General features: G+C 39.1%; 1 pseudogene; it reads left to right on the top strand.

Annotated features, from left to right (window-relative positions):
- The first annotated feature begins 7,879 nt into the window (after window positions 1-7,879).
- LOC101823067 lies at window positions 7,880-9,587 on the top strand (annotated as a pseudogene).
- The last annotated feature ends 9,627 nt before the right edge of the window (window positions 9,588-19,214 follow it).

Raw genomic sequence — 19,214 nt, 5'->3', positions numbered from 1 at the left:
GAATTGCCAGAAAAAGTTGTGCCTCATTGTCATGAAAAACTCTAATAAACCATTTTAGAAGCCATATTCTGTAGGTCTTTGAAAGATTTTAAAGAATACCTATCCATTTGAAATATATTTCTATATTACTTGAAAAATTAACTAACATGACTATAAATTTATACTATTATAGATAACTATTAATCTGTATTCTTTATTTATAAATTGTATTTTTAAAGGAGCTGTATAAACACAATATCTAAGCAGGAGTAGCAATAGACATATAATAAAATTGACCTTAAATTTGTATCAAAAAGCAAAATCCATACCAATGCGAACTATTCCTTTCTGTAACACATTCCCTTTTTTCTTTAGAAAAAGATTGGTTGTGATCATTAGCCATTTATAACCAACCCATTTAAATGAACACAAACATTTATAAACAATATTTGGGGATTTGGGTGTGGTTCTCTCCAAACTGCTTCCTACTGTTTAGAGGTGCTGTCAATCCCATGGGAATCCTGAGAAAACCCAGAAAGAACCCTGGCCAAGTCCTGGCTGTAGTCGTCTGTGAGACTGCATGGTATCAGCTGTTTTAGATATTGGATCACCTGGGCCACTGTTTCAGGGGTCTTATTCAAACCTTTCATCTTCTGTGGAAACAAAAGCTGAACCTCCTTTCTGAAGTAACATGTCCTAAGATGTAAATTTTGAAGTCAAGGCACTTTCAAAATATATACATTGGATTAATCCAGCATCATTTATAATCAAATGTCTTTTAGCAGCTGTTGCTCCTTCCTCATCAAACAACTTAAAGACAACACAATAACATATGGTATATAGACTCTGTATATTTTCCACCTTTAAGTGGCCTTTTTCATGGCATTTCTTTTACTTTTTTCTTTGTTTTTTTGAGACAGTTTCCCTGTGTATCTTTGGCTGTTTTGGAATTCACTTTGTAGACCAGGCTGGCCTTGAAATCACAGGGATCCACCTGCTTCTGCCTCCTGAGTGTTGAGATTAAAGGTGTGTGCCACCACACCCATTTCTTTTTTACGGACTTAATCTTTTTCTTTTCTCTCCCAAGCCTGCATATATTTTTAAATACCCTGTAAACTCTTTAAAGGTTTTTCTTCATCTCAATAACTCTTTACTGTAAATCTCTATCTGTTTCTGACTATGAGTCCTTAATCTCATAAACAACATGGCTATGATTAAAGCAGAAGTTTTGGCTGCTGGCTCCAACCATATAGGCTTTCCAGATTGGTAGGTGTACATTTACTGCCAGCTCTTGGAGCAGTGCTCACCACCTCGACTCTGGTCTATGCTACCATGAAGCAATTTATAGCACACTGCCCATAAACCATTTTTGTCTGTATGAGTGAAAGTTAAATCTACAATGCAGCATGCTGTGTGGCTTGGAGACAACCTCTGTGTACAGTGGTGGGAATCTGCCATGCTGTGCTCAAGGCTGGCTGCCACAGCATCTCTGCACCATTACCTGCATGAGACTGTAAGATTAGGAAGCCCACTGCAGTGACTTTTTATGTGGATATTCTTGTCAAATGTTTGGGCATCATTTGTTGACAGAAATTTCAGTCCTGCCTGGTCCCACAGCCATTTAATCCCAAATAAATACACAGAGGCTTATATTAATTATAAACTGTTTGGTCTATTGCTCAGGCTTCTTATTAGTTAGATCTTTCTTAATTACTCACCTATTTCTAGTAATCTATCTGTCTCCACATGGTCTTGGCTTACCAGAGAATGCCCAGACATCCTATCTTCTCGGGAGTTAATGGTTGTCAGAAGCAGGATTAAATTTCCACGCAAAACAACAAAAGCTTTAAAGGAATTTTAGAAACAGAAGAATGGAGAGAAGCACAGAATTTTGGTAGCAGCATTTTCTCAGGTGGGCTCTGTTTTGCTATCGACAAGCCGAGATTCACGTGGCTCGCTTACCGGAGTCTTCCTGACTTGGCATAAAAAAAAAAAAACAGGGTTGTTTTAAGAGACTACTAACGATTGAAAGGTGTGTACGTACAGATGGAAGTGGCAGCATTTGCTGGATGTCAGCATGGACTGAGGCGGTAAGCTGGAATCACGCTTACGCCCGCCATCTTGAAACGGCAGTTTAAAACAGCCACGGTTTTACAGATAAGACACGTGGCCACAAAAACATAAAGATTTACAGTAAACTCAGACTTGGATGAACAAAACCTCTAAAGGTTTACAGTGTGTTTAAAAATATACGTGAGATTGAGAAAGAACTAAAACGACAAAGTGGTAAATAAATAAAAAAGCCAGCGTTGTGGTGGCGCACGCCGGTAGGATTTACTCCAGAGGCAGAGGCAGGTGGATTTCCAAAGAGAAACCCTGTCTCAGAGAAAAATAAATAAAAGTAAAATAAATCAAGTAATAATAGATAAATAAATAAGCCACACAAAGATGGAAAATATACAGAGAGTCTGGATACTGTACACTATTGTGTTTTTCAGTTTTTTGATTGCTCAGGAAGGAACAGCTGCTAAAGTACACTTGATTACAAATGCTGCTGAATTAATCCAACTTATATCTTTTGAAAATGCCTTGACTTCAAAATTTAAGTATAAAAATATGTTACTTGGGAAAGGAGATTTTACTTATGTTTCTACAGAAAATGAAAAGCTGAGGATTCCTTCCAGGCTTCTGTGGTTTGACGAACCAAGACCCCCGGAAGCAGTGGACCAGGTGTTCCAACAACTGAAACAGCTAAGATGATGGAGCTTTACAGACCACGAAAATAAGGACTTGTACAGGTTTCTGAGTTTTGTCATGATCCCCATGGTATAAACAGCGCCCCCTTCCAGCATGAAGCAGTTTGGAATGAGCGACATCCTAATTCCCATCTTGTTTATAAATCTTTGTTTTCATTTAAATGGGGTTGTTTATAATTGGCTAATGATCACAGCCTATCTCCTTTTAATGGTAAAAAGGGGAATTATGGTATGGGTATTGTTTTTCATTTATTGATACAAATTCAAGGTCAATTTTGTGATGCTTATATTTCTCCTCTTGATTAAGTATTGTGCTTATACTGTTCTTTTAAAACATAATACATAATTGAATACAGACTATAGATAGTTACTTATAATAGAATATATAGTTAGGTAAGTTAGGTTTTCTAGATATACAGAAATATATTTGAGATAGACAGTCTTCAAACCTCTCAAAGACCTTCAGAACATGTCATTTAAAATGGTTTAGGGTTTTTCTTGACAATGAGAAATGTCTGCTCCTGGCAGCACCAATTACGTCTGAGAGGAAGAAGGGCATCGAAGAAACTTGTTATGGAGTTTGCTTTCAACATGGCAAGATTAGCCATTTGGGCAAGAAACTGCTCTTGCCTGTACTGCTTGACTGTTGCTGTATAAACTGGACATGCGGGACCCACAGGAAAGTGACTGCTGAACTCAGTCTTACAGGGTTCCTGCTTCATGAAAGAGTCTAAGAGACTTTCTACAGGACAAAGAAAAATGACTGACAGACTGCCAGCACAGACGGACAGTTTGAAATTTCCTGCTTTGCTGAGAAGTGGCCTATGGGCTGAAGATGGATGCCCCAACATTACAGAGGAACTTTGGGTGACTGTCCAGGCAGTAAGATATCTCTGTCAATCCTAGTGTACATATTATCCTTCTGTGGTCTTTGATGGAGTTGAAGACAGATAGTTATAATTATAGTTTTCCTTAGTTATGATAAAAGATAAGTTACATATAGAACTTTGAACTCACAAGGATGGTATGGATGATATTTTCATTAAATCTTGCTAAAATATTGTAACTATGTTCTTATTTGATAACTGTTCTGTTATATATAATTTGACTATGCTAAAGTTAAGACTTTCTTTTTGTTTAAACAGAAAAGAAGAGATGATTGGGGAAGTCCTGTACATTTGTTAATAAAGCACTGTTGGCCAATAGGAATCTAGATAGGTGGGACTAGGAGTCCAGGAGGATTCTGGGAAGGAGAAACACGAAAAGTCGACATGTAACCGCCATGGGGTAGGAAACCCGGAACTATTCTCCGGTAAGAGACATACTTAGATTAACAATTATGGGGTAATTACTTAAAGCAGAGCTAGCCAGTAAGAGACAAGCAAAGCCAACAGCTTCATAATTAATACAGCGTCTTGTGTGGTTATTTGGGGACTACAATGCAGCAGAGCCCAGGCAGCTGGCGGGGGATAAACCAAAACAGCTAGCAAGGAAAAGCTTCTCATAACAGCATCCTCTTAGTCTGGTAACCCCACCTGGCTACATCCTGCCTGTCCATTGGCCAAAATAACATTATTCATCAACCAATGAAGGAAACATATATTCACAGCATACAGAGGGATACCTTCCATCAAAGTAGGACACATAGGAGTTCACAGAGACTGAAGCATCAATCATGGAGTCTACCTGGGTCTGAGCTATGTCCTCTGAATATATGTTATGGTTGTATAGGTTGGTGCTCTTGTGGGAGTCCTAATAGTGGAAGTAGAGGGGGATAGCTCTGTTGCTTTTGTCTGCACTTGGTACACTTTTCCTCCTACAGGGTTCCTTGCTCAGCCTTCATATGAGGGTTTGTGCTTAGCCTTATTGTAATTTATTATTCCATGTTCTATTGATATCTGTGGGAGGCCTGCTCCTTCCTTTTTTAAGGGAAACAGAGGAGGGGTGAGTCTCGGGGAGAGGGGGCATGGGACTAGGATGAGTGGAGGTAGGGGAAATTTTGATCAAGATATATGTAAAGAATAGAGGGCCTCACCCTCCCTGGGAAAGATGTGGGGATTGGACTGGGGGTGGGGGTTGGGGACGGAGCTGGGAGGGAGAAGGGGGGAGCTGTGATTGACATTTTTCTAATTTAAATTTTAAAAATTGCAAAAAAAATTAATAAAACAATTTTTAAATTGTACTTACATTTTAATTAAATAACCACATGGAGACAACAGGAACAAAAAAAGAATAGAATAAAAATGAAAAATAATTTTTTAAAAATTATACCATCTTATATACTATTTCCAGGAGAGAAATGGCACAACATAAACTATCATACAATGGGGCAAAACTCAGAAATCTTCTTTAATTATACATATCTATCTATGTATGTATAAATACAACCTGCCAAGTCCATTTAGAGTTGCTCCTTTTTGCGTGTGTTTAGATTTACCACTTGAGATTGACAACCTATCTGGAGTCTCATCCTTAGAAAAGACAGATTCTTGGTAGCCATTATACAGATAGCTCTCATCTGATGGTGGGGCCTTTTGAGATTTCCCCCATCTGAATTGGGATGTCAGCTGGTGTTGTCACGAGCAATTGAGCAGGTCTTGTTTAAGTGATCATATTGTTAAGATTTCATAGGTGTATCTCTTTAAGTCATGAATTTGAGAGGGTCTGTAGAGAGCACAGGAGGTGAGAGAGGCCCTGGAAATGATGTAAATACTATATTCATTTATAAAATCTTCAAAACTCAAACAAGTGATCAATGAAAATGAAGAAGGAGGAAGAGGAAGAAAGGCAACAAATGACACTTACAGAAAACAAAGAAGGTAAGCTACTGAATTGTCTGGAAATGAAGCACAGGTAGTGGTTTTAGGGTAGCTGATGCAAAACATTTTAAACAAGATCAGTGTTCATGCTTTTTCCATATTACTGCCATTCAAATCACATGCATGTTTCAGACTGTAATCAATTGAATCCAGTCACCCTTGGCAAATTACAGCACTTTTAGTCTTTATAAACAACTCTACACTTGGATATAAATGGACTCTCACAGTAGGAGTGGGTGCAAATACTTGACCTTTGAGAATATATATTGCAATTGACTTCCAGATGAATGTGGGGGATGATATTATCCCAGTTATGGAGAATGAAGTCCAGTGGCATGCATGGTTTATTATGTCCTACACATCCTAAAGATAAAACATGCTTTGAGAACATAAGATCTCCTGAGTAAATTGGGAGGGGTGTGAAAGGGAGGGAGGAAAACTTAAGGGAATGGGATAGTTGAGTTGGGGGAGGGACAAAGAAGGAAAGCAAGGAAAGGGAAATTTTGATAGAGGGAGCCATTATGGGGTTAGGGAGAAATCTAGTGGTAGGGAAACTCCTAGGCATCTAGAAGGATGACCCCAGTTAAGACTCCTAGAAATATTGTTGAGGGTGCCTGAACTGGCCTTCCCCCACAATCAGATCGATGACCACCCTAATTGTCATCATAGAACCGTTACCCAATAACTGATGGAAGCAAATGCAGAGATACACAGTTAAGCACTGGGTTGAGCTCCTGGAGTTCAGTTGGAGAGAGAGAGAGAGAGGAGAGATAATATGAACAAAGGGGTCAAGATCGTAATGGGGAAACTAACAGAGACAGCTGACATGAGCTAGTGGGAGCTCACTGACTCCAGACTGACAACTGGGGAACCTGCATAGGACTGAACTAGGCCATCTGAATGTGGGTGACAATTCTGTGGCTTGGGCAGTCTGTGGGGTCACTGGCAGTGAGACCAGGATTGTGAACTGACTTTTTAAAGCCCATTCCCTATGGTGGGATACCTTGCTCAGCCTAGATACAGGGTGGAGAGGCTTGGTCCTGCCTCAACTTACTATGCCAAACTTTGTTGATTCCCCTTTGGAGGCCTTACTCTTACTGAGGAGTGGATGAGGGTTGGGTAGAGAGAAGGTAGAGGGAAGCTGGAGGAGGGGAGGGAGGCAGAACTGTAGTTGTTATGTAAAATAAAAAAATTTTAAATAAAAAAATTTCGAAAGAAGAAACAGACTCTCACAGAACTCCATGGGGGATTCTGAGATATTAAGATGTCATGTGAGAGTTTCTTGCTTTGCTGCAGCTTTGTGACTACCAATCATGTTCTATGGTTTTCCACACTATTTCCACTTCTTATCTATCCTGTTAACATCTCTACCACCTCCTAGTGAGACCATCAAACTAGGAATCTGTCAGGAGACTGATTCATTGATTAGGTCAGAGACCTCATGACCCAATCACTTCTCAGTGACGGTCAGTCCATAAGCTTGAAGCACAACTTCAACACACAGGATTTTAGGGGACACTTCCTATCTGAGCCATAAGCAGCATCTTCCAAGCAGTTTATTTTCAACCAGTTCTCACAGACTACTTCCATTATAAAAACAGTAAGAAAACAAATAACACAAGAAAATTATTTCTTTTCTTTTTTGTTTAAGCTCTCTTAAAAATGAGGTACTATTTTTTTATTTCAAGCTTGCTTCACATGTCAATCGCAGCAGCTCCCTCTCCCTCCCCTCCTCTCCCACACCCCCACAAGTTCCCCCAGGCCTCCACCCAGTCCCCACTCCAATCTCCAGGGAGGGTGAGACCATCTGTGGAGGAATCCCCAGAGTCCAGGGCAGGACCCAGGTCCTTCCCAAGAGATCAGGCTGAGAGAGTATTTCTAATTTTTAAAGGGTGTACAAATGGCTAACGCCTTCACTAAAAATGTTCACTATCACTAATCACCAGGGGTTAAAGTCAAAACCACCAAAAAACAATCATCTCATACCTGTTAATAATACCACCAAAAAGATAATGGACAATTAAATACTGGCAAGAATGTGAAGAAAAATAAACCCTTCCACACTGCTGGCAGGAATCTAGATGATGGCACCCTCTATGAAGATCAGTCTGGAGGTTCAACACAGCCACACTATTGCCTGACAACCATAGTGCTGGGTACAATGCAAAAGGGAATGAAATTAGCATGACCAAGAGATACCTGCACTGTTGTATTTACTGCAGCACTAGTCACAGTAGACAAAACATGGAATCAGTCTACATGCCCTTTAATGAGTACAAAGATTGAAAAGAAAGATGGAGAGCCCTCAAGGTAGGTCAGCAGATAATGGCCGAGGTACCAGTCTGTCTAGCTAAGTCTGATTCCTGGGACCTACATGGTGGGAGGAAAAATCTGACTACACCAAGTTGTCCTCTGTGTGACACACACACATGCGTGCGCGCACACACACACACAAACACACACACACACACACACACACATACATGCACATTTAATAGCAACTTTTACAAAAAAAAAAGTGCTAAGAAAGTAACCCAGCACAGATAAAGAAATGCTTCATGGTCTCATGTAGAAACAGAAAATGGAATGGTGTCAGTAGCTGCTCAAAAGGATGGCCATCTCAGTCACATGGGATGAATCTACTCTGGAAACTCAGCATGCACTGTGGCTACCATGGTTGCAAACATTCTACTGTTCAGCCAGAGCTTAAGTATTCTCCCTTTAGCAATATTCATTGTGAAATGATGAATATATTAACTACCTTGACTGTAGTATTCATGTCACTCTGTGTGTGTGTGTGTGTGTGTAAAACATCACATTGTCCACCTAAATATGTATGTGGTTTTTATTTATTTATTAATTATACCTACATGAATATAGGGAAAAATGAGAAAACAATGTCTCTCTTTTGTAACAAAAAATTACTAATACTTGAAATGAAGATCAAATATAAAATAGACCAACTTTTTTCTCATATGTCATTTTATTCTGAAAAAAATTAAAAAGCTTATAAAATATTTGAACAATACTGCATATTTAACAGTATATACATACATAATAGAGGGAAAAATGAATTCATCAGGAAGCTTTTTTATAAACCACCAAATCACCCACTCCCACCTCCATGTCTTATAACTAAGGTAAACATTTATCATCATTTATGTATTATTTCTCATCTCTTTTGTTTAGTGTCTCTCTCCCCTACTTTTACATATGCTTTATGGATATGGAATTTTGTCTTTTTATTGTTATAAGCCAAGTGCCATTCTTACAGTATGTAATCAATAAATATCTTCAAATAAAATGAGCAACTTTCCAGGAAACACTACCAAAATTATCTTAAGAACTAGCAAAATTGGAAAGATCAATAGCAACATAAAAAGCTTGAAAAAAAAGCCAAACTTACCTCCAAGAAGAAAAAAATAGAACAAATGGGTTCTGCTGCAGCCCTGGGCGGTGGCAGCAGGGAAGCCACTGCGATAGCATTGCGACTCAAGCCAGAGCTCGCCCAAGCCCATTGAAATCAGGGCTTCCTCTCCAGCCCCTCCACCCGGGACCAGAGTTACTGGTTCATGCTCCTCAAGACACTGAAGAGGAACCCATATGTCAAACTTGTACTTGAGGCTGTGAAACACTTAGGTTGTACTGTTAACAAAGAAAGACATTTTTCCTGCGAATACTATGACGGAAATGTCAGCAGAGGAACTGATGCTTCAACATCTCAGATTGTTTTGTGCCAGAACCAAAATCAGGCTCGCATAAGCACCATCATCACCCACGAGCTCATTCACCTGTTCAGTCATTGTTGGGCTCATTCCACTGGTTTACCAATGTCAGACATTTGGCATTTTTAGAGATTGGAACCAAAAGTCTCAGTGGAGACTATTCCCTAGTGGAGGAAATCGTCAGGTTGCATTTTGGACTAAAACAAGACCATCAGACTTGTGTGCGGAACAGAGCTGTTCTTTCCATCTTGGTTGTTCCGAGCATCGGCCGAGAAGAGGCCCAAGAAGGGCTGAACTGTCCATTGTAGGATTAATTCCACAGCAAAGACAGAAATCATCAGAATTTCTCTGAGGAAAATAGACACAAATACTGTTTATATAAATCACAACACACTTAATCTGTTTTCTTCTGTGAATACTAGATGAAAGAAATCAATAAAATGGGGCCTGGAAAGTTGGCTCCACTGTACTGCTCTAGCACAGGACCGGAGATTAGGTTCCCAGTCACCCGCATCAGGCAGCTCACAACCACCTGTAATCCAGGGGCTTCGGATGCTTCTGGCTTTTACAAACTGAGGTTCATATGCACGCATGCACACACACATGCACACACACACAACACACACACACACTATATATATGTATATATATATAGTCATAAATGTTTGTGTATAGTTTATTTCATTTTAAAGGAGTGTTTATTCAGAAAATGCAAGTTTCTCAGTTTATATATATACCAGATTATATATAATCATATGGTACTCACTGGCAGAATAAAAAAGAAAAATTATTTTTCCAATGAGTATTTTTAAATGTGAATAAATGTGCCAAAGCCTTGAGAGAACTTAAGAATAGACAAAAGTCATATTTAATCGCATACAGAGCATGCTGCAGACTGTGAACCCCCCCCCAAACCACCAAGAGACCAGATCCAATGCAAAAGCAAAGAGTCTTTTTAATTTACAAGTGAACTCGAGTTAATTTGGGTCCTCTGTCCCTCCAACACAGAGGGTGGATTGGGAGGGACCCAGAGCAGCAGTGGGGCAGGGCATATATTGGAGGTAGAGCAAGGGGAGTGTCTGGGGGGTTCCTCTAGTTGCATAGCAACAGTCTCAGGATTGGTGCACCTCTGGGCTTGGGCCACCTGTCCTGAGTTGATTGGAGAGCTGCAGCTGCAGAAAGGTTGCTAGGTCTAGAGGTCCTCCCAGCACAGTTGCAGCACCCTGCATCCCACTGTTATCAGTAAGGCACATCCAGAGCCCGCCAGCTAACTTCTGATTGGTTGCTTACTATACAGAGGGTGCCTGGCAGTTGCTTCCTAGTGATTAAGGCAAGGTCAGGGGCTCAGCACATGTTGCTGAGTCAGAGGCCTGTTCCCAGCTAGGTCTTTTCTGCAGCCTGTCATGGCTGCCAAAGCAGGGGGCTGGGTGAGGATCTGGGCCCCTCATATACACTGTAGTAACTAACAGAGTAATGATAAATTCATGTGGATGAGTGCAGGAACAGCTGTGTGCATCTAAAAAAGTAAAATGAAAATTACCATAAAGTTATTCGTGTATGGTTTAGTCTTATATTAGGATAAAATTGATATGCAGCAACATTGTGATTGGGAACGCATTTATGCATATGTAGACACTTTGGAAAATAAACAGGGGTCTCAAATTAGAGAAATGGCAATTTTTATAACTTAGTTAATTTTTTACATAGAAAAAAATAAGTAAAAATGGGTACATATCTCACATCATACTTCAGAATAATTTCTAGGTAAATTGATGCATTAGATATCGAAAGAGAATACTAGATTTAAATATAAGAGCTAAAATAGTAAAAATATTAAATTGTAAATATTAAACCTACTATATTAATTATAAATTAAAGTTGAATACCAAATTGCAAAATATTAAAATATTAAATTGCAATTATCATGAATTTATATTTAGCAATAATTTCCTAGCCAGGATATCAAAAGCAAGATCAGCAAATGAAAACTACATAAGTTTGATTTCAAAAGAAAGTTTTAATTGCCTTGGGAAAATCTTCCAGTGAGGGAAATAATATGAACTTATCAGTAACTTTAATTTCTTCCCAAAAGTCCTACAGATATCGTCATCAAAACATTCATCTCTGGGGCCACCCCAGACTGACAGTGGGGAGGCCAGCATGGGACTGATCTGGACCCCCCAAATGTGAGTGTCAGCGAGAAGGCCTGGGCAACCTATGGGGCCCTGAGCTGTGGATCAGTATCTATCCCTGATATACAAACAGTCTTCGTGTGCCTATAGCACAAAGAGGGATGCTCTCTCAGTCTGGACTCTTAGGGGAGTGCCTGGACCCTACCCAGAGTAAAATGACAGACTCTGATATCCCCTATGTGGAAGGATTTGGCAATAGGGTGGGAGGGTGGGGAGGAAGGGGAGTGCGGGAGGAGGGGAGGGAGAGGGAACTGGGATTGACATGTAAAACAAGCTATTTAAAATTTTTAAAAAATGATAAAATAAAAAAACATTCATCTCTTTAGCTAAGTGTTTCCTACATACATTCTCTACTTGAGGCTGCTTTAAATAGCCATGCCTATTTTCAAATAAAACGATACCACTTTGTAGTAATAGAATAATCTACAAGAAGAAAAATATCTAATTCTCCATTCATTTCTTGTATCATTGCTGTCATTTTTCTTATAAAAATCACACATATCCCATAATACACATATGTACATATATATATGTAGTGTATAGAATTAACATGTATGTATGTACACATAGAGAGATATGTGTTATTAGAGATGTGTTATAGAGAGATAATGTTATCTCCTTTAAATATGGTTACCTCAGTCCTTCCTGAATGGTTTCCGATTCACCGCAACAGAGAGACACAGAAGGCCTCACTGCCCCCTGCCCCAACACATGATGACTTTCTCATTATCTATGTTGTGGGTGCACATTTGCTTCAACAGATGAACCAACACTACCACAATAGAATAGCCTAATGCTCAGAGTTCACATTAGGGGCAGGGTAGAGGGAGAAGAGCTGGAAACCCCACCTGTTGCATTTGGATTGCCAATGGTTAACAGACTGCAACTCAGATGTAGTGGTGCTGGGTAACCTACCACATGATCCTAGAAGTTAAAGCTTCAACATATGCTCAGGAATTTAGGGTAGCCTTTTTTGGTTTGGCCCACAGGTGTTAACTGATTAGTGCTCTGTCTCTCCCTTTGTCTTCCAGCCACAGTAATTAAATGTAGGACAATTCAGGATGTTTCTTTTGTAGACAGTGAGAACTAGAAAATGGGTTTTCACCAGATACTAAAGCTGCTTTGATCCTGACTATGAGAAACAGCATGCATTTTATAAGGCTGGTAGGTCTGTAGCATAGTGTTAGAGCATCCAGGATGGACTAAGACAGGTGATTTCCTTCCTCCCCATGGAAGGCTAGACCCCAGGACTACTGGACATCAGGCTTGGCTAACTATTATCTCCCAAGGGCAAGTCTTACTAAGATGGCTGTAGTACACAGACATCTCAGTGTGGTCCATTTCTTTCCCTCTTCAGTACCTTAAGAATCTGACCTTCCACTACTAGGCCCCCATGGAGAATTTAGTCAACATACCTCTTCACACTGAGCCTCCAGAGAGTCACACTTCAGTTTGGTTTCCTGCTGTACTCCTGCCCTAAAGTGGTTCTGCCTCTGCAGACCCATGGTTTTCCATACATGTGCACCTACATTTCTGATTTGGCCAGCAGTGTTTTTGCCTGTGACCTCACTTCTCTTATGAATTTGAGAAAAAAATCATATTTTAATTTGTTCACATATTTATCTGTTTTTAGACAAAGGTGATCTGTTTGTGCTTCTACAAGAAAGTAATTGAGACGGGGTAACTCCTAAAGAATGGGAGTTTATCTCAGAGATTTCTGGAAGTCAGAAGAATCCAAGATCAATGCTCCAGCATTCAGTGAGGCCAAATCTGTGTCCAAAATGGTGCCTGATGGTCCCTCTGAGGGGGTCAGCCCTGGGTCCTCATGTGACATGACACAAGAGCAGAATGAATGATCTGCTTACACAAGACCTCTACAATAACTCACTCCTGACATTTCCAAGAAGGCCCTACCGCTAAACACTGCTGAATCAGAGTTAAGTTTTCAACACATTATTTTAGGGACAGAAATTAAATAAGAACAAAATAGTATTCTCTCTACCAAATCTCCAAATAAAATTTACATGCTAGGATGAATTACTGTGTTTATTCTATATCTTAGTGTATTGTCTCCTGCAGTATGTTGTGACCAGCTCTGCCCTGGCCATGAAATATAACTAAGGGATCTCTAGGAATAATATCAAGTTATTGTTAAATGATTGACATTGTGAAATTGATTCCAGAGGGAGCACTTGCAGCAGGAAGAGTAGCTACAAAGTGGGCACCACCCCAGTCTGTTTTGATATAGGCAAGCATACCAGTTCCCTTGGCCCTTACAGAAAAGACACCCCAGGTGGCAAATGGTGACTCATTGTCAGAGTCTACTGGATTTTGTTCTACATCAAAATATCTATCATTCATCTACCACTGTTAGATTTCCAAGCCTAATATTTCATATTTTTCCTCCATTTTTGATACTTTCTTTTTATAAGCATATTCAATTTCTGACTCATGGATTTTTTAACTTCAATATAGTTACTTTCTCAGGGGAAAAAATTAGGAAAAACTACATTCTACCATCCTGAAAAACAAAATGAAAATGGCTGACTATTGTGATATGTAGTGTTTTAGAATGTATTATTACTATGTCACCAAAAGAAAACTCTAATTACAGATAAGCAAATATAACATTTCAAATTATTTTTAAAGATGGTTTGAGAACTGACAGAATTAAAAGGAGGACCAAAATGTAAGCTCACACAGCTACAGTCACCTGATTTATTTACACTGAAGAAGAGACAGCATTCTTAAGAAATGGTGCTGAGAGGTCTCCATCAAATCCCTCCCCTTGGAGCTCAGGGAATCTCACAGAAGATGAGGCGGAAATATTATAAGAGTCAGACAGGATGGAGGACACCAGAAGTACAAGGCCATCTGAATCAACTAAACAAAGCATATATGAATGCACAGAGACTGAGGAAGCAAGCAGAGTGCCTTCATGAGGCCACACCAGGTCCTCCGTGCACATACTACAGCTTGTAGCTTAGTATTTTTGTAGGACTCCTAACCATGAGAACAAGCGGGTCTCTAACTCATGTGCCTAGTGCCTCTGTATTCAACTTCACTATGATAATTTTGTTTTATCTTATATTTCATATTCTCACAAAAATAAAGAGCCCTGGGCAGACGACCAAGCAACCAGGCGCTTGCAGAGAGAGCTTGTCCACTTCTGTCCTCATTGAGTGCAAAGGGCAGAGTTGAACTCTGGGTCCCCATCTTAGAACTGAATTCATCCCACTCCCCCTTTCTCAGATCTCCTGGCCAGAGGACCACAGCCAGGTCGACTCCTCCCCGGATGGACAACCAAGTGACCAGGAGCCTGCAGAGACAGCCAGTCTACTCCTGCCTGCACTCAGGACAGAGAGCAGAGGACAGAGAGTATTGTATTTGCTTACACCCACCAAAAGGGAAGCCTGGTTGCCTACCCACCAGGAGAGGAAGAGGCTCTTTCTAAACCCACTGGAAGAGGTAATAGGAAAGAGGCAATATAAGATAACACTCAGCAACAGAAAAACAAATATGACACTGCCAGAGTCTAGAGATTCTAAACCAGCAAGACCTGAACACCCCAATGCAGATGAAGCAGAAGGGAATGACCTTAAAAACACCTTCATTAAAATGATAGAGGACCTCAAAGAGGATATGAGAAAATCCCTTTTAAAATGGGAGAAAAAAAAACAAACCAAAAAACACAACAAATGCAAGAAAAGGAGGAAAACATGACAAAAATTACAAGAAACAATTCAAACAGTGCAAGGGTTGAAAGCTGACATGGAGACAATAAAAGAAACAAACGCAGGCTTAAGGAATGCTGGAAATAGAAAAACTGGGGAAATGGTCAGGTACTACAGATGCAAGCATAACCAACAGAATACAAAAGATGGAAGAAAGAATCCCAAGTGTTGAAGACAAACTTGAAGAAATAGATTCATTGAACAAAAAAAAAATCTTAAGTACAACAAATCCCTAACACAAAATATCCAGGAATTATGGGACAACATGAAAAAACCAAACCTAAGAATAATAGGTATAGAAGAAGGTGAAGAAACCCAAATCAAAGAGGCAGATAACATATTCAACAAAATAATAGAAGAAAACTTTCCCAACGTAAAGAAAGACATGCCAATGAAGGTACAAGAAGCTTACAGAACACCAAATAGAGTGAGCCAAAAAAAAAAAAGAAAAGAAAAGGCCCCTAGCCACATAATAATCAAGTCCCAAGAATACAGAATAAAGAAAGAAAGAATACTTAGAGCAGCTAAGGAAAAAGGCCAAATAACATATTAAGGCAAACCTATCAGAATTACATTTAACTTCTCCATGGGAACTCTGAAAGCCAGAAGGTCCTGGATAAACATTCTATCAACAATAAGAGACGATGGATACCAGCCCAGAAGGCTATACCCAGCAAAGCTTTCAATCACTATAGACAGAGAAAACAAGATATTCGATGACAAAACCAGATTTACACAGTATATATCCCTCAACCCAGCTCTACAGAAAGTTCTAAAAGGAAAACTTCAATCCAAGGAAGTTAACTAAAACCAGAAAATACATGCAATAGATAATCCCACTTTGACAACAGCCAAAAGAAAAAAAGGGTGGAAATTCACATACAATTCTGCCAACAACAACCATTCCAAAACAAACAAGAATGAGCAATCAAAGATCATTAATAACTCTAAATATTAATGGTCTTAACTCACCCATAAAAAAGCACAGGCTGACAGAATGGATTCGAAGACAGATCCATCCTTCTACTGCATACAAGAAACACACCTCATCTTCAAACACAGATGTTACCTCAGAGTTAAGGGTTGGGAAAAGATTTTCCAATCAAATGGACCCAAGAAACAAGCAAGGATAGCAGTCCTAATATCTAACAAACTATACTTGAAACTGAAATCAATCAAAAAAGATGAAGGAGGTCATTTGATACTCATCCCAGGAAGATGAATTCTCAATCCTGATCATCTACACCTCAAACACAAAGGCATCCACATTTGTAAAAGAAACATTACTAAAACTCAAACCACACATAAAACCTCACACACTTATAGTGGGAGATTTCAAGACCCCACTCTCACCACTAAACAGGACTACCAGACAGAAACTTAACAAAGAAACAAAGGAACTAATAGAAGTTATGACCCAATTGTGTTTCACAAAAATCTATAGAACGTTACATCCAAACACAAAAGAATATACCTTCTTCTCAGAGCCACATGGAACCTTCTCAAAAATCGACCACATACTTGGCAACATAGCAAACCTCAACAGGTACAAAAAAAATTGGAATAACCCCATGTATCTTATCAGACCACCATGCTTTAAAGTTAGACTTCAACAACAACACAAATTGCAGAAATCCTACAAACTCATGGAAATTGAATAATGCAAAATTGCACCAACTCTTGGTGAAAGAAGAAATAAAAAAAGAAATCAAAGACTTTCTAGAATGAAGACACAACATACCAAAACTTATGAGACATTTTGAAAGCAGTACTAACAGGAAAGTTCAAAGCAATAAGTACCTACATAAAGAAACTGGAGAACAGTCACACTAGAGAATTAACAACACAACTGAAAGCTCTAGAGCAAAAAGAAGTAAACTCACCCCTGAGGATTAGATGCCAGGAAATAATCAAATTGAGGGCTGAACACAATAAAGGAGAAACCAGGAAAACGATACAAAGAATCAATGTAAAGAAGAGTTGGTTCTTTGAGAAAAACAACAAGATAGACAAACATTTATCAAAACTAGCCAAACCACAGAAAGTGAACATGCAAATTAATAAAATCAGAAATAAAAAGGGAGACATAACAATGGACACTGAGGAAATCCAGAGAATCATTAGGTCATACTTTGAAAACCTGTACTCCAAAAAATTTGAAAATTTAAGGAAATGGACAACTACCTGGATGGATATCACCTGCCAAAATTAAATCAAGAAGAGATAAGCAATTTAAATAGACTTATAACACTTAAGAAAACAGAAGCAGTCATCAAAAGTCTCCCAAACAAAAAAAAGCCCAGGGTCAGACGGCTTCAGTGCAGAATTTTACCAGAAATTCAAAGAATATCTTATACCAATTCTTCTCAAAGTATTCCATGCAATAGAAGCAGAGGGATCTTTGCCAGACTCTTTTTATGAGGCTTCAATAACATTAACACCCAAGCCTCAAAAAGACACAACTAAGAAAGAGAACTTGAAACCAATTTCCTTCATGAACATTGATGCAAAAATACTCAATAAAATACTGGCAAATCGGTTGCAAGAATACATCAGAAAACTCATCCACCATGATCAAGTAGGTCTCATGCCAGGGATTCAGGGATGGTTCAACATACAAAGATCCATCCATGTAATCCACCATATAAACAAGCTGAGAAACAAAACCCATATGATCATCTCACTAGATGCTGAAAACTCCTTTGACAAAATCCAACACCCCTTCATGATAAAGGTCTTGGAGAGATCTGGGATAACAGGAACTTACCCAAACATAATAAAAGCTATATACAGCAGACCAATAGCCAATATAAAACTGAATGGAGAGAAACTCAAGGCAATTCTTCTAAAATCAGGAACCAGACATGGCTGTCCCCTCTCCCCATACCTCTTTAATATTGTTCTCAAAGTTCTCGCTATAGGAATAAGACAACAAAAGGAGATCAAGGTGTTACTAATTGGAAAGGAAGAGGTGAAACTTTCACTATTTGCAAATGATATGATAGTTTACATAAGTGAACCAAAGAACTCTACCATTGAACAGCTGATCAATACCTTCAGCAAAGTGGCAGGCTACAAGATCAACTCAAGAAAATCAGCAGCCCTACTATATACAGACCATAAGAGGGATGAGAAAGAAATCAGAGAAACATCACCCTTTACAGTTGCTACAAACAACATAAAATACTTTGGGGTAACACTACCCAAACAAGTGAAAGACCTGTATCTCAAGAACTTTGAGTCCTCAAAGAAAGAAATTAAAGAAGACACCAGAAAATGGAAAAATCTCCCATGCTCTTGGTTAGGTAGGATCAATGTAGTAAAAATGGCAATCCTACCAAAAGCAATTCACACTCAATGCAATCCCCATCCCAATTCCAGCACAATTCTTCACAGCCCTTGAAAGAACAATTATCAACTTTATATGGAAAAACAAAAGACCCAGGATAGCCAAATCAACCTTACTCAACAAAGCAACGTCTGGAGGCATCACCATTCCTGACTTCAAGTTCTATTATAGAGCTATAGTCCTGAAAACAGTTTGGTATTGGCACAAAAATATAATGGTAGACCAACGGAATTGAATTGAACACCCTGAGATTAATCCACAAACCTATAAGCAGCTAATATTCCACAAAGAAGCAAAAATTATACAGTAGAAAAAAGATAGCATCTTCAAAAATGGTGCTGGCAAAACTAGATATTGGCATGTAGAAGACTGCAGATAGATCCATATCTATTGCCATGCAAAAAACTTAAGTCCAAATGGATCAAAGACCTCAACATAAATCCAGCCACGCTAAACCTGTTAGAAGAGAAAGTGGGAGGTACCCTTGAATGAATTGGTACAGGAGACCACTTTCTGAACAAAATACCAATAGCACAGACATTGAGACCAACAATCAATAAATGGGACCTCCTGAAAGTGAAAAGCTTCTGTAAGGCAAAGGACACAGTCAGCAAGACAAAAAGGCAACCCACAGATTGGGAAAAGATATTCACTAACCCC

The sequence above is a fragment of the Mesocricetus auratus genome, unplaced genomic scaffold, assembly GCF_017639785.1.
Source record: "Mesocricetus auratus isolate SY011 unplaced genomic scaffold, BCM_Maur_2.0 Super-Scaffold_6730, whole genome shotgun sequence".
NCBI classification, from domain to species: Eukaryota; Metazoa; Chordata; class Mammalia; order Rodentia; family Cricetidae; genus Mesocricetus; species Mesocricetus auratus.
This window is presented reverse-complemented; position numbering and strand designations above follow the sequence as displayed.